Genomic DNA, 23,572 nt, shown 5'->3' on the forward strand with positions numbered 1-23,572 from the left:
AGTAAGCAGAGGGGGGAGTTGAAACAATTGAATTGTAATAAACCAAATTATCCTTCCTCCCATCAATGTCTTCTAGTCTCCCTTTCCTCTCTGAACAACTTCTTCATGAGTTTTGGAGAAGAAACATGTGCACGGTTCTTCCCTGTGCTGGAAAGTCTCTGCTAAAATGTGTGGATCTTTCCTCTCTTCTCACCCAGAGGAGAGGCCTGTCCCTATACATGGACAGGAGGGGTGGACCCACAAAAGCATCGACAGAGAAACTGAAGGAGGAAGGAACTCACTAAAAAGGGATCAATATTAAGCCCTGCTCTTAGTTACCTGCGGCAGTGAAGGCAGGAGAAAATATGGACTAGCAGCAGCACAGGTAATACGTTGTGAAGTATTAGTCAGGTTATCATACGTGACAGAAAACTCATATCTCAGACAAGTTTGAGCAAAGAGGAATTTATTGCATCCTGTATTTAAAAAGTCCAGAGGCAGCCTTAGTTTATGCAAATCTGGATCAGGGATTCAAAAGATATCATCGTAATTCACTATCTCATCTGCATTTTCCTCTTTACTGGCTTCATTCTCATCCTGCTGATTCCATGTTGGGGCAAGTTGGCTGCCAGACATTCTAGGCTAATATCTTTTTTTTACTTTCAGGTTCCCTGGTGGCTCAGATGGTAAAGAACCTGTCTGCAATGCAGAAAATCTGGGGTTAATTCTTGGGTCAGGAAGATCCCCTGGAGAAGGGAATGGCAACCCACTCCAGTGTTCTTGCCTGGAGAATTCCATGGACAAAGGAGCCTGACGGGCTATAGTCCATGGGGTCACAAAGTGTTAAAAAGAGTTTCAACACTACAGATAGAGAACTTCTATTCTTACAGTTCAGTGAGAGTCCTAAAACTGAGTCTCACTGGCTCTGATTGCTCTAACTTGAGTCACACGGCCATCCTTGAATCAATCAGTACAGCCAAGGAGAGATTCTATCAATTAGAGATGCCTTCAACTGCAGACAACAGCAAACTTGATAAAACAAAATGAAGTTCACCTTCCTTATATTAAAAGATGTGTGGAGTAGATAGCCACTGCTGATGATTCAACGGATTAACATTTTTTATAGTTCTTTTTTTTTTAATCGCAAGATGGCTGCTGCAGTTCCAAAAAACCACATCCAGGTTCTAGGCAGGAAAAAGGATGCTATGGGAAGAAAATGGCCCTCTTTGGAGAAAGCAAAAGTTTTCCCAAAAGCACCTGGCAGACTTCTGCTTATGATCCACTGATCCTAAGTGGGTCACAAGGCTACCCCTACCTTCAAGGGAGGTGGAAACCAAGTATTTTGCTCTTCCAGACTCTCTAGTTGAGTTAGGCTGGGAAGAAGGGGATTGAGAATGGGAATTAGGGTCGCCAATCAATGGGATCTGCCATACATGTAATGCTCTGACTGGCAAAGCCTGGTTGGCAAGTCCACTTCTGGAGCTGGGGCGGACTCTTCTCCCCCAAGACTGATGAACTGAGCATGACAGAGGAAAACCAGATGCTATAAACATAAAAAGGAGGAATGGATGTTAGTCGGACAAGAATAAAAGGTGTCTATTGTATATGTTTAAGGCCAACTTGTGACTTGGCCTCATCAGAAGTGAACGTGAAAGTGTCACTTAGTCGTGTCTGACTCTTTGTGACCCCATGGACTGTATAGTCCATGGAATTCTCCAGGCCAGAATACTGGAGTAGGTAGCCTGTCCCTTCTCCAGGGGATCTTCCCAAGCCAGGGATCGAACCCGATCTCCCTCATTGCAGGAAGATTCTTTACCAGCTGAGCCACAAGGGAAGCCTCATCAGAAGTACACAAGACAGCAAAAGTTACATGTATTTACCTCAGCATTATCTCAGGTGATATTTCATATCTCTTTCAATTCTAAAAGGTGAAGTGATAATAGCTACAATTACATGAACCATCTAGTTTATTTTGTAATAGTTCGATTAAAAATTTCCTCCTTTTAAAAAGTATTTTACTTTTGGCCATGCCAGGTCTTAGTTGGGGTATGCGGGATCTTTGATCTTCACTGCAGCATGTGGGATCTAGTTCCCTGACCAGGGATGGAACCTGGGCCCCCTGCATTAGAAGCACAGAGTCTCAGCCACTGGACCACCAAGGAAGTCCCCCAAAAGTACCCCCGCTTTCTTTCTTCCTTCTCTCAGAGCATCTGTTGGTGTGTTAAGGAATATCTATTTTACTTAGGAGACTATTCAGATTTAGCAATATATGCTAAGAATTAGTGTTGGGTACTTCCACATAGATTATTTTATGCAGTCCTGCCACAGAATCCATTTACTGATGAGGAAACTGAGGTTATATGACTTGTTCAAGGTCTTGTGAGTTTTATGTTCCAAGCTAACATACTCCCTATTCCCAAAATACTTTTCTTCTTGCCATACCACAACTGCAGCATGACTGCCTCAGAAGAGGAAAGGGCCCATTCCAATGAAACCAGGTCATTGGGGCAGTTTTCAAATATCCTAAAAACTCTTTTCTTCCCCTCCATGTAAAATCGAATGAAGTGCCAATCACTCCTGGACTGAAGGTCCTAAACCTCTTCAAGAGGCAACCCTCTACCTTAATTTAAGAGTGGTTATTTGGGATGCCTTGCATGGGTTTTGTGACTTTTTCCAGCTGGACTCTCCAAGGCATTCCAACTAGCCTAGTGCCCTGAAGCAAAAAAAAAAGTCAGCTACCCTAGCAATAGCTCCCCTGCCTCTGACAGTCCTCAGGCTGGTGGCGCCCTCCTTATGCACAAAGCTTCCTGCACCACAGCAGACAGTATTGAGCAGAGTGTTCCCAGGCAGGGATTAAAAAGACTAATCTGTTATATCAGCTGAATCTGACTGCCAGGGACCTCCTTTGATTTTTAAGTGTGGCATTCTAGGGTCCTCCCTTGGCAGAAACTCAGCTTTCTGAAGAGTTCTTATGCATTGCTGTATACTTAATATAAACTTCTTAATATGTGGTTGCCTTTCTTTGGGATTGGAATGAAAACTGACCTTTTCCAGTCCTGTGGCCACTGCTGAGTTTTCCAAATTTGCTGGCATACTGAGTGCAGCACTTTCACAGCATCATCTTTCAGGATTTGAAATAGCTCAACTGGAATTCCATCACCTCCACTAGCTTTGTTCGTAGTGATGCTTTCTAAGGCCCACTTGACTTCACATTCCAGGATGTCTGGCTCTAGGTCAGTGATCACACCATTGTGATTATCTGGGTCGTGAAGATCTTTTTTGTACAGTTCTTCTGTGTCTTCTTGTCAACTCTTCTTAATATCTTCTGCTTCTGTTAGGTCCATACCATTTCTGTCCTTTATTGAGCCCATCTTTGCATGAAATGTTCCCTTGGTATGTCTAACTTTCTTGAAGAGATCTCTAGCCTTTCCCATTCTGTTGTTTTCCTCTATTTCTTTGCATTGATCGCTGAGGAAGGCTTTCTTATATCTTCTTGCTATTCTTTGGAACTCTGCATTCAGATGCTTATATCTTTCCTTTTCTCCTTTGCTTTTTTGCTTCTCTTCTTTTCACAGCTATTTGTAAGGCCTCCCCAGACAGCCATTTTGCTTTTTTGCATGGCTGGATGGCATCACTGACTCGATGGACGTGAGTCTGAGTGAACTCCGGAGTTGGTGATGGATAGGGAGGCCTGGAGTGCTGCGATTCATGGGGTCGCAAAGAGTCGGACACGACTGAGCAACTGAACTGAACTGAAATGTGGTTGACTAGGTAGATGGTAGCTCCTTCTCAAAAATCCAGATTGTACGATATTACACATGAGCAGATAACACAGGACATCCACACAAAATAAACAATAAATGTATAAGGTTCATTTTTTTGGAACAAATTTTCTTCACATTGCAATGATCAGTTGTATAATAATCAGTGAACACTTACAGACACTTCTAGTATTTTTTATTAGTTGAGATTAGTTATGCCCAACTATTAAATATATGAAAAAAAATCTGAACTCTTATTAGATACAATTTGATTCCAACCTGAAAAGAAAAATGTTTAATATATTTCCTTCCAGCTTTAGAATTAATGTCACTGAAGAGTGACCTAAATTACAAAATTTGGATTTAATTTCCTAAAATTACATGAGATATTTAAAAAATCTGCTATATCTGTGAGTACTTATTTTGATCAATCATTTCAGTACTGTCCAAACAAAATAAAATGGAGGAAGAAATTATTGTATAATATTCCAGTTACAAAATTTTCTCTTATAATGACCAAAAGTTCACTCTGGTAAAGTCACTGACCATAATAAGTTTATATTACCAATTACAACTATAAAATATATTCACTTAAATTTTCCTGAAAAGAAAAAAATATTATCAACAAATATTGAAATATAGTGATATGGGATTCCCAGGTGGCTTAGTGGTAAAGAAACCATCTGCCAATGTAGGAGACAAGGATTCGATCCTTGGGTCAGGAAGATCCCCTGGAGAAGAAAATGGCAAAGCACTCCAGTATTCTTGCCTGTGAAATCCCATGGATAGAGGAGCCTGGTGGGCTATAGTCTATGGGGTTGCAAAGAGTTGGACATGACTGAGCGATTGAGCACGTTATGCATGCAGTTAGTGATGAGTATGTTGAACTATTAAGAGGGAAACTTATGAATACTTGTAATTTCCTTTGAAAGACACATGCACACTGATATTCATGCATGTGCACTCACTCGGTCATGTCTGTCTCTTTGGGACCCCATAGACTATAGCCCACCAGGCTCCTCCACCCATGAGATTCCCCAGGCAAGAATAATGGAGTGGGTTGCCATGCCCTTCTCCAGGGAATCTTCCCGACCTAAGGATCAAACCTGAGTCTCCTGGATCTCCTGCATTGGCAGAGGGATTCTTTACCATTTCTTTACTGAGCCACCTGGGAAGTCACTGATATTCACTGCAGCACTATTTATAATAGCCGAGATATAGAAGCAACTAAAGTGTCCACCAACAGATGAATTAACAAGAAGATATGGTGTACATATATACATACAGTGGGCTTCCCTAGTGGCTCAGTGGTAAAGAATCCACCTGCAAATGCAGGAGACATGGGTTTGATCCTTGGGTCAAAAGATCCTCTGAAGGAGGAAATGGCAACCCAATTCAGTATTCTTGCCTGAGAAATCCCACAGACAGAGGAGCCTGGTGGGCTAGTCTATGCGTTGGCAAAAGAATCAGACATGACTTGGTGACTAAACAACAACATATATACATATGTGTGTGTGTGTGTGTATACATACAATAGAATATTACTCAGCCAAACAAAAAAAGGAAATCTTGCCATTTGAGGCAACATGGATGGATATACAGGATATTACACTAAGTGAAATAAGTCAGGTAGATAAAGACAAATATTGGATGTTATCATTTACATGAGAAATCTAAAAAATAAAACAAATGAATAAATACAACAAAGGAGAAACAGAGTCACAGATACAGAGATCAAACTATTGCTTGCCACTGGGGAGAGGGAAGGAGGTAGGGGAGTGATAGGAGTAAGTAATTAAGAGGTACAGCTACCATGTACAAAATAAATAATCTACAAGGATATACTGTACAGCACAGGGAACATAGGCAATATTTTATAATAACCTTAAATGGAGTATAACCTATAAAAATATTGAATCACTATATTATATACTTGAAACTAATATAATACAGTACATCAAGTATATTTCAGTTTAAAAGAAGAATACATATGATGTCAAGCACACAAAAAGGTACTAAACCTCATGAGTCACTAAGAAAATATAATTTAAAATGCCACAATTAGGCACCATTTCCTACACATCAGAATGGCCACAGTCAAAAAAAAAAAAAAAAAACTCTAACAATGTTAAATGTTAGCAAGAATATGAAACAAGTTGACCTGTCATACATTGCTGGTAAACCAGTACAACCACTTTGGAGGACTTAGTAGTTTCCAATGAACTCAAACATACCTTTACCCTATGACTTAATAATTATACTTTTAGGTATCTACCAAAGAGAACTACACAAACAGTCACAGCAGTGTTTGTTATAGAGGTCTCAAATGAGAAATGAACTAAAAGCACAAACACAGAAAGTGAAAGTGAAGTTGCTCAGTTGTGTCCAACTCTTTGCGACCCCATGGACGATAGCCTACTAGGCTCCTCACTCCATGGGACTCTCCAGGCAAGAATACTGGAATGGGTTGCCATTTCCTTCTCCAGAGGAGCTTCCCAACCCAGGGATCGAACCTGGATCTCCTGCGTTGCACGTAGACGCTTTAACCTCGGAGCCACCACAGAGAAGGATGGGTTTAAAAAGTGGTGGTGCAGGACTTCTCGGGAGGTTCAGTGGTTAAGAATCTGCTAAATGCACGGAACATGGGTTCAATCCCTGCTCTGGGATGCCGTGGGGCAACTAAACCCAAGCACCACAACTACTGAGCCTGCGGTCTAGAGCCCTCAAACCGCAACTACTAAAACCCACGCACCTAGAGCTCGCGCTCTGCCACAGAGAAGCCAGGGCAGTGAGGAGCCGGGCACCACCACCAGAGTGCCCACATTCACGCAACAAGAAAGCGCCCACACGCAGCAGTGAAGGCACAGAGCAGCCAGATAATTAAATCAACAAGTACTTTTTAAAAATGTGGTGTAAAACATGAAGGAAATAATTGATAAACTTTATTTCATGAAAATTAAAAACTTGGCTTTGTGAAACAAAGTTATAAAGAGAATCAGAAAAGAAGCCACAGACTGGGAGAAAACATTTGCAAAAGACACAGCTAACAAAGGACTATTATCTAAGATAGACAAAGAACTTTGAAAACTGAATAATAAGAAAATCTGAATTTTAAAATGGGCCAAAGACAACATACAAATGGCAAGTGAGCACATGAAAAGATGTTCCACATCATATATCATCAGGGAAATGCAAATTAAAACAGTAGTAAGGTATTACCACACACCTAATTAGGTCAAAATCTAGAACATGACAACCCCAAATGCTGGGGAGAATGTGGAGCAACAGGAACTGTTATTCATCACTGGTGGGAATGCAAAATGCTACAGCCACTTTGGAAGACAGTTTGGTGGTTCCTTACAAAACTAAATATACTCTTAGCAAACAATCAAGCAATTGTGCTCCTTGGTATTTATCCAAAAGAGTTGAAAACTTATATCCACTTAAAAACCTGCCCAAAGAGGTTCAGAGCAGCTTTATTCATAATGGCTAAAACTTGGAAGCAACCAAGGTGCTCTACAGTAGATGAACAGATACATAAACATAACCCAGAAAATGAGATAATATTCAGCATTAATATGAAATGAACTATCAAGCCATAGACGGCAGCTCCCCTGTCCCTGGGATTCTCCAGGCAAGAACACTGGAGTGGGTTGCCATTTCCTTCTCCAATGCATCAAAGTGAAAAGTGAAAAGTGAAAGTGAAGTCGCTCAGTCGTGTCTGACTCTTAGCGACCCCATGGACTGCAGCCCACCAGGCTCCTCCATCCATGGGATTTTCCAGACAAGAGTACTGGAGTGAGGTGCCATTGCCTTCTCCGGAAAAGACATGGGAGAATCTTAAATACATATTACTAAAAGAAGCCCATCTGATAAGGCTACATACTATATGATTCCAACTATATGACATCATGGAAAAGAAAACTAAAGAGACAGTGAAAAGACCAATGGTTGTCAGGGATATGAAAGGGTTGGGGGGTGTTGGAGAAATGAAAAGACAGAAGACAAAGGATTTTTAGGGCAGTGAAAACATTGTGTATGATATTATATAAAGATGGATACATGGATATATTTGTTGAAAACTGTAGAACATACAACACCAGGAATAAACCCTTAGGTAAACTATCAACTTTGGGAGATTATGACACATCAAGGTAGGGTCATTTTTGGAAAAATTTAGTGTTTTGGTGAGTAATGTTGACAGTGGGGAAGGCTATGCATGTGTATATGGAAAATCTATTTACCTTCCTCTCAGTTTTACTGTAAACCTAAAACTGTTAAAAAAAATGTTGAAAAAATGTGGTATTAATATATTTATATAATGAAATACTACTCAGCAACTAAAAGTAACATACTACTGAACACAGCAATGGCATGGATAAATCTTAGAAACATGCTGAGTGAAAGAAGCCAGGCATGAAATAGTGCATTACTGTATGACTCCATATATATGAGGCCCAGGACCAGCCTCAGCAAGTCTGTGGAGAGAGAAATCAGGAATGTGTTTCCTTGGAAAGAAAGAGAACAGACTGGAAAGGGCATGAAGAAACCTGCTGGGGTGCCAGAATGTTCCTCACCTTTTTTTCATGTGGTGGTTAGAAAGGAATATAAGATTGTCAACACTCATTAAACTGATTGCATAAGATCTATATGTATAATTCTACCTGTATTACCTCAATTTAAAATGGATAGGGGAGAAAGGGAGAGGAGGAGAAGAAATGTGATCACTGTGCCCAGCAGCTCCTGCCCTCAGCCCAACTCCACCTTGTCTCCCGTAGCTCCCTAGTTTGAAGTGTTGTTTATTTCCCATTTGGGGGTAGAGGAGAAAGAAGGACAAATGCAAGTGCTTTTATTGGATCTGGAATCTGGCTATGGAAGTACATGTTTATGTGATCGATGATTGTTGTGGAAATATTGTTTGAAATGGTATGTATTACCAGCACCTGCAAATAAATGTTTGGAGGAATTTGGTGATAAGCTAATGCAATCTTCTCCCAGAAAAACAAAATTTAACTGCTCTAAGTTTTCCCACACAATGTTAAGGGCTGGAATAGCACAAGTATGTTTAGAACTATTTTTAGATCTTTCATATAAAAAATGAAGCTACCTGATAAAAGATGATTTTCCAATTTCTTACTAATACAATGTGACAGTACCTTCAGATCAACACTTTTGATGAGATAAACACCACTAAGAGTACCCAGATAATGAAAATATTAAGCTTCACTTCATTTGATTTCACACATTTAATTTCATTGGCTATTCTACATGACTTCTATTAGTAAAAGTTATTCCTCTTAAAGTAAGATGGGAATTAATTTATTACCCCTTATTATCCTGTTTCTTCCAGCTATATTTTGCTATTAATTTTTTTTAATTTTGAAAAATAAGCATAGGCCTGAAGATATTCTCTCATATAACATCCAAATTACCTTATTTTTGCTTTTTTCTCATGTGCTTCATAACAAGCTGATTTCTGATCTCGTTTTTCATTCTATCCTCTTCAGAGTAAAACCTGCAACAAAAACAACAAAAATCCCCATATAAATTTCAAATTTTTCACTTAACTTGCATGGGCCCCAAGTCAAAAAACATAAGACACTTAAAGGTTGTCTTTTGGTTCTGTGTAACTTCTATTTTTCCACAATATATCACAACTTTTTAAGCACAGCCATATGCAGTTCATTTTCAGATTATTTACCAAAATAGAAAGATGACACAGGGCTCTAACATGTCTTAGGAAAGAAAGAAGGCTGTGCAATTAACTAAGTTCCAGTTAATGCACTTCCGTATTTTAGACTACACTGATGGAATTGATAATCATGACTAATGTATAATATTTCAGTGCTTGATAAAATTCTGGTAGGATTCTAATAGATTACGTTGCATACAGAAAACTTTGCTGATTTGAAGTCTACAAAAGGGAATACAAGAAAAGAGTTTTATGTGAGTTCATGTATCTTAATTAAGTAACATGAGGAGTTTGTCAACTTTACTAGAAGAAGAGGAAGATGCGGAGGATGCGAGAAAGAGAGAAGGGGAGGAGAAGAGGAAGATAAAGATGGGAGGGGAGGAAAAAGGAAGGAAAGAGGCAGAAGCAGAAAGACAAGGTGGGAGGGAGAGTGAAAGAGGGAGAAAATGGGGAATGAAAAGAATTAGAAAGTGACAGACAGAGGAGATCCAAGGGAAAGCACCTGAAAGGGTGTTTAAGTGTGGAGGTTAATGAAGGTACACATGATACGGAAAGCTAGGTATGGCGGCCGAGGAGTTTACTCTATTCGCTTCATATGCATTTGAAACTTTCCATAATAAAAGACGTTTTAAAAAAAGAAATAGGGTGATTTACCAAGGAGAAAAAGCATGTAATTGTCTCAGTAAACATCCAGAATGCATTTCATAAAATTTAACACCTGTTCATGATTAAAATGCTTCATAAACTAAAAATTGAGAGGAAATTCATTTATCTAATAAGGTTGTATATGAAATCTTATAACTGACATCAAACTTAATGATGAAATATAAGTGAATTTGGGAAGGTTACAGGATACAAATTTAATATGCAAAATAAATTTTATTTCTACTAGCAATGAACAACTCAAAAATTAAAATAATGCTATTTTAAAATAACCAAAAATATCTAGAATAATTCTAATGAAATTGTGCAAAATTTCTATTTAAAAACAAGACATTTGCTGAAAGACTAAAAATGACCTAAACAGATGAAGAGATATACCATGTTCATGTATTAGAAGACTTAATACTGTTAAGATGACAATTCTCATCATATCTTTTATAGATTCAAGGCAATTCCAATAAAAACCCCATGAGGGCTTTTTTGGTTGAAATCAACTACTTATTTTAAAATATACACGGAAGTGGATAGGACTCAGAATAACTAAAACAATATTGAAAAAGAAGGGCAAAGCTCTAGGGCAAACTTTACCTCATTTCAAGACTTACTAAATAAAAAGCTATAATATTGAAAGACAAGGTAGTCATGGCAATAGAATGAACAAATAGTAATACAGAACAGAGAGTCCAAAAATAGACCATACCCTATAGTAATTTTAACAAAACAACCAAAGCAATTCAATGAAGGAAGAAAAAGTTTCCCGATAAACAGTGCTGGAACAACTGGGTAACTGTGGGAGAAAAAAATGAACATCAACTACCCCTCAACTTCACTGCATGTTAAACAAAAATTATTAATTTGATATGCATCACAGGCCTAAATGTGAAAACTAAAATTATAAATCTGTCAGAAGAAGATACAGTAAGATATATTTGTAGCTTGGGGGTACAGAAATAGGAGGTCAGAAAACATTTTTCATATAGGACACAAAAAGCACTATCTGTAAAAAACAACAATAGCCCTCCCCCACATAAGAAAAGAGTAAATAAATTTGACTACATCAAAATTTAAAACTCAGCAATAAAAAGTATTAACTGAATACATGCAATAATAACAGATGAATCTCACAGATGTAACGCTGAGTAAAAGAAGCCAGACACAAGCAGTCCATGTTACACAATTGGGTGTTTTGTTTTTAAATTTATTTGGCTGCACCGAGTCTTAGTTGCAGCATGTGGATTCTTGGAAGTCCCTACAACTTGTTTTATAAATTTCAAAAACATACAAGACTAATTACTATTGACAGAAATAAAGAAAGTCATTGCATTGGGTAGAGAGGAATGGGGGTCCTGACCAGAAAGGATCCCAAGGGAATTACCTGGAGTGACAAAAATGTCCTTTAACTTGCCCTGGATGAGAGTTACAGGGATGTATGAATTTGTCAAACTTCATTCAGCTGCTCCCTTAAGATCTGTATATTTCACTTTATGTAAAGTATACCTCAATAGAAGACAATTTAAAATAAATCCTTTGGCAAATCATGTATCTTGATAAAAAGAATTTGTATCCAGAATATATAAAGAATTCATCCAACTCAACAACAAAAAGACAATCCAGTTCAAAAATGGGCAAAGGATTCATAATGCATTTCTCCAAGGATACATATAATAAATAGATAACAAACACATAAAAAGATGTTCAATATAATTAGTCATTAGAGAAATGGAAATCGTAACCACAGTGAGATACTAACTCACACCAACTGAATGGTTATTATAAAAAAGAAAACAGAACAGAAAATAGCAAGCATTTGAGGGGACGTCCCTGACGGTCCAGTGGTTGAGAATCTGCCTTTGAATGCAGAGGACACATGTTTGATCCCTGGTTGGGAAACTAGAATCCCACATGCCACAGGGCAACTGAGCCCACACACCCCAGAGAGCCCGTGCGCTCTACAGCCCGTGAGCCACAACTAGAGACTGTACACTGCACCTACTGAGCCCGTGTGCTCTGGAGCCCACGCTCCATGAAGAGAAGCTCCTGTGTGCCACAACCAGAGAAAACCAGAGCGCTGCAATGAAGACTCAGCACACCCAAAGTACATACATAAATAAAACAAATGTTAGAATACATGGAAAAATTGGAGCCCCTGTGCACTGTTGATGGGAATGTAAAATAGTACAGCCGCTATGGAAAACAGTGTGGCAGTTTCTCAAGCAATTAAAAACAGATTTATATATGATGCAGCTACTCCATTTCTAACCGTACATTTAAAGAATGGAAAAGAGCGTCTTGAAGAAATCTTTGTACACTCATGTTCATAGTTCAGTTCAGGCGCTCAGTCATGTCCAACTCTTTGCGACCCCATAAATCACAGCACGCCAGGCCTCCGTGTCCATCACCAACTCCCGGAGTTCACTCAAACTTACGTCCATCGAGTCAGTGATGCCATCCAGCCACCTCATCCTCTGTCGTCCCCTTCTCCTCCTGACCCCAATCCCTCCCAGCATCAGTCATAGTAGTGTTATTCATAAAGCCAAATGGTAGAGGCAACCCAAGAGTTCATCGACAAGGAAATGAATAAATAAAATGTGGTATATATACACAACAGAATACTATTATTTTGTTGTTATTATTATTATTTTGCCACACTGTGCAGCTGTGGATTGACTAGGGATGGAACCTGTACCCCCTGCAGTGGAAGCGTGGAGTCTTAACCACTGGATCACTAGAGAAGTCCTACAATGGAATATTATTCAACCTTAAAAAGAAAGGAAATGTTGACACATGCAAACATCACAGATGAACTTTGAGGACCTTATGCTAAGTGAAGTAAGTCAATCACAAAAAGACGAATACTACATAATCCCATTAATATGAGATAACCTAGAATCATCAAATTCATAGAGACAGAAAAGTAGATTGGTGGCCGAGGGGAGAGGAGAATGGGGGTTGCTTAACAGGCATCATTTCAGTTTTGCAAGCTGGAGTTTTGGAAATTGGCTGCACCACGATGTGAATATAGTTAACATTAATGAACTATATATCTTAAACAGTTATGAAGGTAAATTTTATGTTTTGTGTATTTTACCACAAATAAAAAATAAAAGAGAGGAAAAAAATCTGCCCTGAGGAAAAGAAGCTCAGTCTGTGAAAACAGGAAGCTGGCCCCAGATGGCTGAGGTGCCTACCAAAGGAAAGGTTTCAGTGAGCCCAGATTCTTGCATCTTTCCCTACACACAAAAGTGCTAAATTTTTAACTTGGGATATTTGGTTTTCTCTATCTATAAAAAAAACCTCTGACAGTCAGACTACCTGTCTTTTGTTGCAAAACTTCTATATAACCTGGTTCCTCCCTCCACCTCCAGGAAGCAGTTCTCTCAGGGTTACTTGAGATCCTGTCTCCCAGGCTTAAAGTTCAAAACATTTCCAGTAAATAAAACGCAACTCTTAGCTTTTTGGATGTGAATATTTTTTAAGTCGATACATAATAGTCAAAATGTGTAAACGACGCAAATACCAATGGACTGATAAACAAATAATTACAATGTGATACAGCTACACAACAGAATAGTATTTTGGTAGAAAAAGAAATTAAACATTGATACATGCATAACATGGGTGAAAACTGAACATGCTGAGTGAAAGAAGCCAGACACAAAAGCTCACATACTGTATGATTCCACTTATATCAAATATCCACAACAGACAAATACATAGACAGAAAGTACATTAGCAGTTGCCAGGGGATGGGAGAAGGGGTGAGTGCGTGCTCAGCTGCTCAGTCGTGTCCAACTCTTTGCGATCCCATGGACTGTAGCCCACTAGGCTCCTCTGTCCATGGGATTTTTCCAAGCAAGAATACTGGAGTGGGTTGCCATTTCCTCCTCCAGGAGATCTTCCCAACCCAGGGATTGAATCTGCCTCTCTTGCCTGCATCTCCTGCATTGGCAGGTGGATTCTTTACCACTGAGTCACCTTTGAAACCCAGAGAAGGGGGGAATTGGAATTAACTGCTAATTTGTTTGGGGGTTGTGGGGATGTGGGGAGAGATGAAAATATTCTGCAATTAGATAGTGGTAATGATTGCACAACGTGGTGAATACACTAAAAATCACTTAAATGTATTCTTTAAAATGATGGGTTTTATGTTATAAGGATTATATGTCAATAAAACAATAAATGAACCTTTTTTATTTCACTGAGTTTGTCAGTGAAAACACAACACAAATTTATTTTTCTTATTTTCCAGATAAAATATTTGAGCAATGTATTCACCATTAGGTATTAGTTACTCAGTCGTGTCTGACTCTCTGCGACCCCACAGACTGTAACCCGCCAGGCTCCTCTGTCCATGGAATTCTCCAGACAAGAATATTGGAATGGGTGGCCATTCTCTTCTCCAGGGGATCTTCCCAGGGATAGAATCTGCATTGCAGTCAGATTCTTTACCATTTGAGCCACCATTTCTGATTTTGCACTTAAATCCTCTATCCCTTTCCTTTAATGGTATTTCTCATCCTAGCCTCTAATTTCTCAAGTTAAAACTTGCTTGGACTTCCCTGATGGTCCAGTGGTTAAGAATCTACCTGCCAATGCAGGGGACACGGGTTCGATCCCTGGTTTGGGAAGATCCCACAGGCCTCAGGGCAATTAAGCCTGAGCGCTGCAACTTCTGAGCCCACACTGGAGCTGCTCCACACCAAGCCGCTGCAGTGAGAAGCCTGCGCACTGCAACTAGAGAGCAGCCTCTGCTCATTACAACTAGCCTGTGTGCAGCAACAAAGACACAGTGCAAAAAAACCCAAAAAACAAAAACCTTGCTTGAGGGCTTCCCTGATGGCTACACGGGTTGGATCCCTGGTCCAGGAAGATCCCACATGCCTCAGAGCAACTAAGCCCATGCTCCACAACTATTGAGCCTGTACTCTAGGAGCCCAGGAGCCGCAAATGCTGAGCACTGGTGCCGCAACTGCTGAAGCCCACACGCCTAGAGCCTGTGCTCCACAACAAGAGAAGCCGCTGCGGTGCGAAGCCTGCGCACTGCAACTAGAGAGCAGCTCATGCTCACTGCAACTGAAGAAAAGCCTGTGCAGCAACGAAGACCTGGCAAGCCAAAAATAAAATACAAATAAAATTATATATTAAAAAAAAAACTTGCCTGAGACCTATGGACACAGAAGGAGTGGAGAAGAGAGAGGGTGAGATGTGATGGAGAGAGTAACATGGAAACTTACATTACCATATATAAAATAGGTAGCCAATGGGAATTTGCTGTATGATGTAGGGAATCCAAATGGGGCTCTGTGACAATATAGAAGGGTGGGATGGGCAGGGAGATGGGAGGGAGGTTTGAGAGGGAGGGGACACGGGTGTACCTATGGCAGATTCTTGTTGATGTCTAACAGAAAACAAAAACATTCTGTAAAGCAATTATCTTTCAATTAAAAAATAAATAAAGCGGAAAAAAAATTTCTTGAAATCTTTCTGAGTTTGAAAATAACTATAAGCGACGTCTCTAAGGCAGCTTCAGTTCACTTCAATTAACTTGCTCAGTCATGTCCGACTGTTTGTGACCCCATGAACTGCAGCACGTCAGGCCTCTCTGTCCATCACCAATTCCCAGAGCTTACTCAAACTCATGTCCATCATGTCGGTGATGCCATCCAACCCTCTTATCCTCTGTCATCCCCTTCTCCTCCCACCTTCAATCTTTCCCAGCATCAGGGGCTTTTCCAATGAGTCAGTTCTTTGAATCAGATGGCCAAAGTACTGGAGCTTAAGCTTCATCATCAGTCCTTCCAATGAATATTCAGGACTGACTTCCTTTAGGATTAACTGGTTTGATCTCCTTGCAGTCCAAGGGGCTCTCAAGAGTCTTCTCCAACACCACAGTTCAAAAGCATCAATTCTTCAGCACTCAGCTTTCTTTATGGTCTAAATCTCACATCCATTCATGACTACTGGACAAACCATACCTTTGACTATACAGACCTTTGTTGGTAAAGTAGTATCTCTGCTTTTTAAAATGCTGTCTAGGTTTGTCACAGCTTTTCTTCCAAGGAGCAAGAGTCTTTAATTTCATGGCTGCAATCACCATATGCACTGATTTTGGAGCCCCCCAAAAGAAAGCCTATTACTGTTTCCACTGTTTCCCCATCTATTTGCCATGAAGTGATGGGACCAGATGCCATGATCTCAGTATTTGGAATGTTGAGTTTTAAGCCAACTTTTTCACTCTCCTTTTGCTTTCATCAAGAGGCTCTTTAGTTTTCCTTCACTTTCTGCCATAAGGGTGGTGTCATCTGAATATCTGAGGTTATTAATATTTCCCCCGGCAATCTTGATTCCAGCTTGTGCTTCACCCAGCCTGGCATTTCGCATGATGTACTCTGCATATAAGTTAAATAAGCAGGGAGACAATATACAGCCTTGATGTACTCCTGTCTTGATTTGGAACCAGTGTGCTGTTACATGTCCAGTTCTAACTGTTGCCTCTTGACCTGCATACAGATTTCTCAAGAGGCAGGTCAGGTGGTCTGGTATTACCATCTCTTGAATAATTTTCCAGTTTGTTGTGATCCACACAGTCAAAGGCTTTGGCGTAGTCAATAAAGCAAAAGTAGATGTTTTTCTGGAAATCTCTTGCTTTTTGTATGATCCAGTGGATGTTGGCAATTTGATCTCTGGTTCCTCTGCCTTACCTTGCATCATCTCCATTCTTATCTGCAGAAATGTGAATGGGGATTTGTACAATAAAATAAAAAGCCACTAGAGGGCACTGTATCCCCTCTCAGTCAGTTCAGTCGCTCAGTCGTGTCCGCCTCTGCGACCCCATGAATCGCAGCACGCCAAGCCTCCCTGTCCATCCCACTCCCAGAGTTCACTCAGACTCACGTCCATCGAGTCAGTGATGCCATCCAGCCATCTCATCCTCTGTCATCCCCTTCTCCTCCTGCCCCCAATCCCTCCCAGCATCAGAGTCTTTTCCAATGAGTCAACTCTTTGCATGAGGTGGCCAAAGTACTGGAGTTTCAGCTTCAGCATCATTCCTTCCAAAGAAATCCCAGGGCTGATCTCCTTCAGAATGGACTGGTTGGATCTCCTTGCAGTCCAAGGGACTCTCAAGAGTCTTCTCCAACACCACAGTTCAAAAGCATCAATTCTTCGTCGCTCAGCCTTCTTCACAGTCCAACTCTCACATCCATACATGATCACAGGAAAAACCACAGCCTTGACTAGACGGACTTTTGTTGGCAAAGTAATGTCTCTGCTTTTGAATAAGCTATCTAGGTTGGTCATAACTTTCCTTCCAAGGAGTAAGCGTCTTTTAATTTCATGGCTGCAGTCACCATCTGCAGTGATTTTGGAGCCCCCCAAAATAAAGTCTGACACTGTTTCCCCATCTATTTCCCATGAAGTGATGGGACTGGATACCGTGATCTTCGTTTTCTGAATGTTGAGCTTTAAGGCAACTTTTTCACTCTCCACTTTCACTTTCATCAAGAGGCTTTTGAGTTCCTCTTCACTTTCTGCCATAAGGGTGGTGTCATCTGCATAAGTGAGGTTATTGATATTTCTCCCCGCAATCTTGATTCCAGCTTGTGTTTCTTCCAGCCCAGCATTTCTCATGATGTACTCTGCATATATGTTAAATAAGCAGGGTGACAATATACAGCCTTGACGTACTCCTTTTCCTATTTGGAACCAGTCTGTTGTTCCATGTCCAGTTCTAACTGTTGCTTCCTGACCTGCATACAGATTTCTTAAGAGGCAGGTCAGGTGGTCTGGTATTCCCATCTCTTTCAGAATTTTCCACAGTTTATTGTGATCCATACAGTCAAAGGCTTTGGCATAGTCAATAAAGCAGAAATAAATGCTTTTCTGGAATTCTCTTGCTTTTTCCATGATCCGGCAGATGTTGGCAATTTGATCTCTGGTTCCTCTGCCTTTTCTAAAACCAGCTTGAACATCAGGAAGTTCACGGTTCACATATGGCTGAAGCCTGGCTTGGAGAATTTTGAGCATTATTTTACTAGCGTGTGAGATGAGTGCAGTTGTGAGATAGTTTGAGCATTCTTTGGCATTGCCTTTCTTTGGGATTGGAATGAAACCTGACCTTTTCCAGTCCTGTGGCCACTGCTGAGTTTTCCAAATTTGCTGGCATATTGAGTGCAGCACTTTCACAGCATCATCTTTCAGGATTTGAAATAGCTCAACTGGAATTTCATCACCTCAACTAGCTTTGTTCGTAGTGATGCTTTCTAAGGCCCATATCTGGCTCTAGGTCAGTGATCACACCATCGTGATTATCTCAGTCATGAAGATCTTTTTTGTACAGTTCTTCTGTGTATTCTTGCCGTCTCTTCTTAATATCTTCTGCTTCTGTTAGGTCCATACCATTTCTGTCCTTTATCGAGCCCATCTTTGCATGAAATGTTCCCTTGGTATCTCTAATTTTCTTGAAGAGATCTCTAGTCTTTCCCATTCTGTTGTTTTCCTCTATTTCTTTGCATTGATCGCTGAAGAAGGCTTTCTTATCTCTTCTTGCTATTCTTTGGAACTCTGAGTTCAGATGCTTATATCCTTCCTTTTCTCCTTTGCTTTTCACTTCTCTTCTTTTCACAGCTATTTGTAAGGCCTCCTCAGACAGCCATTTTGCTTTTTTGCATTTCTTTTCCATGGGGATGGTCTTGATCCCTGTCTCCTGTTCAATGTCACGAACCTCATTCCATAGTTCATCAGGCACTCTATCTATCAGATCTAGGCCCTTAAGTCTATTTCTCACTTCTACTGTATAATCATAAGGGATTTGATTTAGGTCATACCTGAATGGTCTAGTGGTTTTCCTTACTTTCTTCAATTTAAGTCTGAATTTGGCAATAAGGAGTTCATGATCTGAGCCACAGTCAGCTCCTGGTCTTGTTTTTGCTGACTGTATACAGCTTCTCCATCTTTGGCTGCAAAGAATATAATCAATCTGATTTCGGTGTTGACCATCTGGTGATGTCCATGTATAGAGTCTTCTCTTGTGTTGGTGTGCAGTAAAGATACTTGTGCCGAAATACCTTTTATCTTCAAGATCATGCTTCAGACAGTAAAGTCCAGGAAGTTTGTCTATTCACGTGGTCAAACCATTCCTTAGCTGAGGTTTGAGGAAACTGTTCCAGTCTCTGCTTTCAGCTTCCACATCTGCATAGTGTGGGAGGTTAGGTACAAGATCTCCAAGCATCTGCAGATGGTGACTGCGGCCATGAAATTAAAAGATGCTTGCTCCTTGGAAGAAAAGCTATGACAAACCTAGACAGCATATTAAAAAACAGAGACATTACTTTACCAACAAAGGTCTGTATATTCAAAGCTATGGTTTGTCCAGTAGTCCATGTATGGATGTGAGATTTAGACCATAAAGAAAGCTGAGTGCCAAAGAACTGATGCTTTTGAACTGTGGTGTTGGAGAAGACTCCTGAGTCCCTTGGACTGCAAGGTCAAACCAGTTCATCCTAAAGGAAATCAGTTCTGAATATTCATTGGAAGGACTGATGATGAAGCTGAAGCTCCAATAATCTGGCCACCTGATTTGAAGAACTGACTCACTGAAAAAGACCCTGATGCTTGGAAAAACTGAGGGCAAGAGGAGAAGGGGACAACAGAGGATGAGATGGTTGGATGGCATCACCCACTTAATGGACATGAGTTTGAGCAAGCTCTGGGAGTTAGTGCTAGACAGGGAAGCCTGGCATATTGCAGTCCGTGGGGTTGCAAAGAGTCAGATATGACTGAGTGACTGAACTGACTGTCAACCCTGAAATTCCTATCTTATACTGTCTTAAAATAAGGATGACATCTGGAAAAACAGTAAGAATTACACCTGATTTATTTTATCATTTTCTCCAGTTCACTCAAACTGTTTCCTCTTCCTACCTTCTTTATTTCTGAATTTTCTTTCCCCCTTAAGCACCCTTTTCAGCTTCCCTTGTGGCTCAGCTGGTAAAGAATCCACATGCAATACAGGAGACCTGGGCTCGATCCCTGGGTGGGGAAGATACTCTGAAGGGAAAGGCTATCCACTCCAGTATTCTGGCCTAGAGAATTCCATGAACTGTACAGTCCATGTGATTGCAAAGAGTTGGATATTACTAAGCGACTTTCAGTTTCACTTAAGCACCCTTTACTGATAATTTGGTCCTCCCTGGTGGCTCAGTGGTAAAGAATAAGCCTGCCAATGCAGGATACATGGGTTTGACCTTTGGCGTCAGGAAGATACAATGGAGAAGGAAACAGCAACCCATTCCAGTATTCTTGCCTGTAAAATCCCAAGGACAGAGGAGTCCGGTGGGCTATACAGTCCATGGGGTTGCAAGAGTTAGACATGACTTAGCAATTAAACAACAACTGATAATTTATAAAAACATGATAAAAAAACATTCTCAGAGTACTTTCCCAGTTTCACCTATTATTTTCTCTTTTGATTCTCACAACAAATTAGGTTTGTAGGTATTATCTCCAATGTACCTGGTGAGGAAACTGAAGCCTAGAAGAGTTCAGCAAATTGCCTGCAGAAAAAGAGCCATCAAGGCTTCCCTGGTGGCTCAGAGGTTGAAGTGTCTGCCTCCAATGCGGGAGACCCAGGTTCAATCCCAGGGTCGGGAAGATCCCCTGGAGAAGGAAATGATAACCCACTCCAGTATTCTTGCCTGGAGAATCCCATGGATGGAGAAGCCTGGTAGGCTACAGTACATGGGGTCGCAAAGAGTCGGACACAACTGAGCAATTTCACTTCTTCCCACTCCAAAGCCTTACTCTTCATGAAATATTCACTGTCTATGAGAAGATACAAGTTGTTTTGTGGGACCTGAAGTATACACATTAAAGCTGTCTGTACTAGTTTTCCATGGCAGGATGCCATGATCTTAGTTTTTTTAATATTTAGTTTTAAGCCGGCTCTTTCACTCTCCTCCTTCACATTTATTAAGAGGCTTCTTTAGTGCCTCTTCAATTTCTGCCATTAGACTGGTATCATCCCCATATCTGAGGCTGTTGACGTTTCTCCCACGTATCTTGATTCCAGCTTGTAACTCATCCAGCCTGGCATTTCTCATGATGTGCTCACTGTATAGGTTAAACAAACAGGGAGACAGCAGACAGCCCTATCGTACTCCTTTCTCAATCTTGAACCAATCAGTTGTTCCATACAGGGTTCTAACTATTGCTTCTTGACCACCATACACAGGTTTCTCAGGAGACAGGTAAGATGGTCTGGTATTCCCATCTCTTTAAGAGTTTTTCACAGTTTATTATGATCCACACAAAGGCTTTAGTGCAGTCAATGAAACAGAGGTAGATGTTTTTCTGGAATTCCCTAGCTTTCTCTATGATCCAGCAAATGTTGGCAATTTGATCTCTGGTTCCTCTTCCTTTTCTAAACCCAGCTTGGACATCAGGAAGTTCTTGGTTTGCATAATGCTGAAGCCTAGCATGCAAAAAATTTTAAGCACGACCTTACTAGCATGGGTGCTGTGCTTAGATGCTCAGTTGTGTCCGACTCTGAGACCCCATGGACTGTAGCCCGCCAGGCTCCTCTGTTCATGGGAATTCTCCAGGCCAGAACACTGGAGTGGGTTGCCATGCCCTCCTCCAGGTACTAGCATGGGAGACGAATGCAACTGTCTGATCGTTAGCATATTCTTTAGTACTTCCTTCTTGGGAATTGGGATGAGGATTGACCTTTTTCAGTCCTGTAGCCACTACTAGGTCTTCCAGATTTGCTGACATATTGAATGCAACACCTTGATGACATCATCCTCTAGGGTTTTGAACAGTTCTACGGGAATTCCATTGCACCCACTAGCTTTATTAACAGCAGTGCTTCCTAAGGCCCACTTGACTTTGCTCTCCAGAATGTCTGGCTCTGGGTGACTGACCACACCGTTGTAGTAACCTGGTTCATTAAGAACTTTTTTGTGGGTGCAAAAGTAGGAAGTCAAGAGATACGTGGAGTAACAGGCAAGTTTGGCCTTGGAGAACAAAAAGAAGCAGGGCAAAAGCTAACTGAATTCTGCCAAGAGAATGCACTGGTCATAGAAAATGTGTTTGAATACCTGCTTTCAATTCTTTGGGTATATACTTAGAAGTAGAATTGCTGGGTCATGCGGTAATATTATGTTTAACTTCTGAGGAACTGCCAAACTGTTCCACAGTGGCTATACCATTTTATAACCCTATGAGCAATGTACAAATTTTCAGATCTCTCCACATTCTTGCCAATACTTATTTTCCTTAAAAAATTATTATTATAACCATCCTAGTGGGTACAGAGTGGCATCTTGCAGTTCCAACTTACATTTCTCTAATGACTAATATTGTTGAGTATCTTTTTTTCTTTATTTTTTAACTTTACAATATTGTATTGGTTTTGCCATATATCAACATGAATCCGCCACAGGTATACATGTGTTCCCCATCCTGAACCCTCCTCCCTCCTCCTTCCCCATTCCATCCCTCTGGGTTGTCCCAGTGCACCAGCCCCAAGCATCCAGTATCGTGCATCGAACCTGGACTGGCGACTCATTTCATATATGATATTATACATGTTTCAATGCCATTCTTCCAAATCATCCCACCCTCTTCCTCTCCCACAGAGCCCAAAAGACTGTTCTATACATCAGTGTCTCTTTTGCTGTCTTGTGTACAGGGTTATGATTACCATCTTTATAAATTCCATATATATGCGTTAGTATACTGTATTGGTGTTTTTCTTTCTGGCTTACTTCACTCTGTATAATAGGCTCCAGTTTCATCTACCTCATTAGAACTGATTCAAATGTATTCTTTTTAATGGCTGAGTAATACTCCATTGTGTATATGTACCACAGCTTTCTTATCCATTCATCTGCTGATGGACATCTAGGTTGCTTCCATGTCCTGGCTATTATAAACAGCTCTGTGATGAACACTGGGGTACACGTGTCTCTTTCAATTCTGGTTTCCTCAGTGTGTATGCCCAGCAGTGGGATTGCTGGGTCATAAGGCAGTTCTATTTCCAGTTTTTTAAGGAATCTCCACACTTCTCCATGTTGAGTATCTTGTCATGTGCTTGTTGGTCACTAACACATCTTTTTTGGAAAACACCTATTCAAGTCCTTTGCTCATTTTTTAATTGGGTTGTCTTTTTGTTGTTGAGTTGTACAAGTTATTTATGTATTCTGGACATTAGACCCTAATTTGCAAATATTTTCTCCCATTCTACAGGTTGTCTTTTCACTTTCTTGATAATGCCCTTTGATGCACAAAGACTTCTAATTTTGATCAAACCCAATTTATCTTTTTCTTCTTTACTCTTCTTTTGGTAGTATATCTAAGAATTGATTGCCAGATGCAAGGTCATTAAGATTTACCATGCATATTTTTCTTCTAAGAGTTTTATAATTTAGTTCTTATATTTAGGTTATCAGTTAATCCATTTTTAATTTTTGTATAT

The 23,572-nt window shown here is 40.3% G+C and overlaps 1 pseudogene; it reads right to left on the bottom strand.

Annotated features, from left to right (window-relative positions):
* The window catches only part of LOC129656093 (60S ribosomal protein L22-like 1), a 42,483-nt pseudogene that overhangs the window by 14,373 nt on the left and 4,538 nt on the right, over positions 1-23,572 (bottom strand).

Source organism: Bubalus kerabau, chromosome 6 (genome assembly GCF_029407905.1).
Source record: "Bubalus kerabau isolate K-KA32 ecotype Philippines breed swamp buffalo chromosome 6, PCC_UOA_SB_1v2, whole genome shotgun sequence".
Classification (NCBI taxonomy): domain Eukaryota; kingdom Metazoa; phylum Chordata; class Mammalia; order Artiodactyla; family Bovidae; genus Bubalus; species Bubalus kerabau.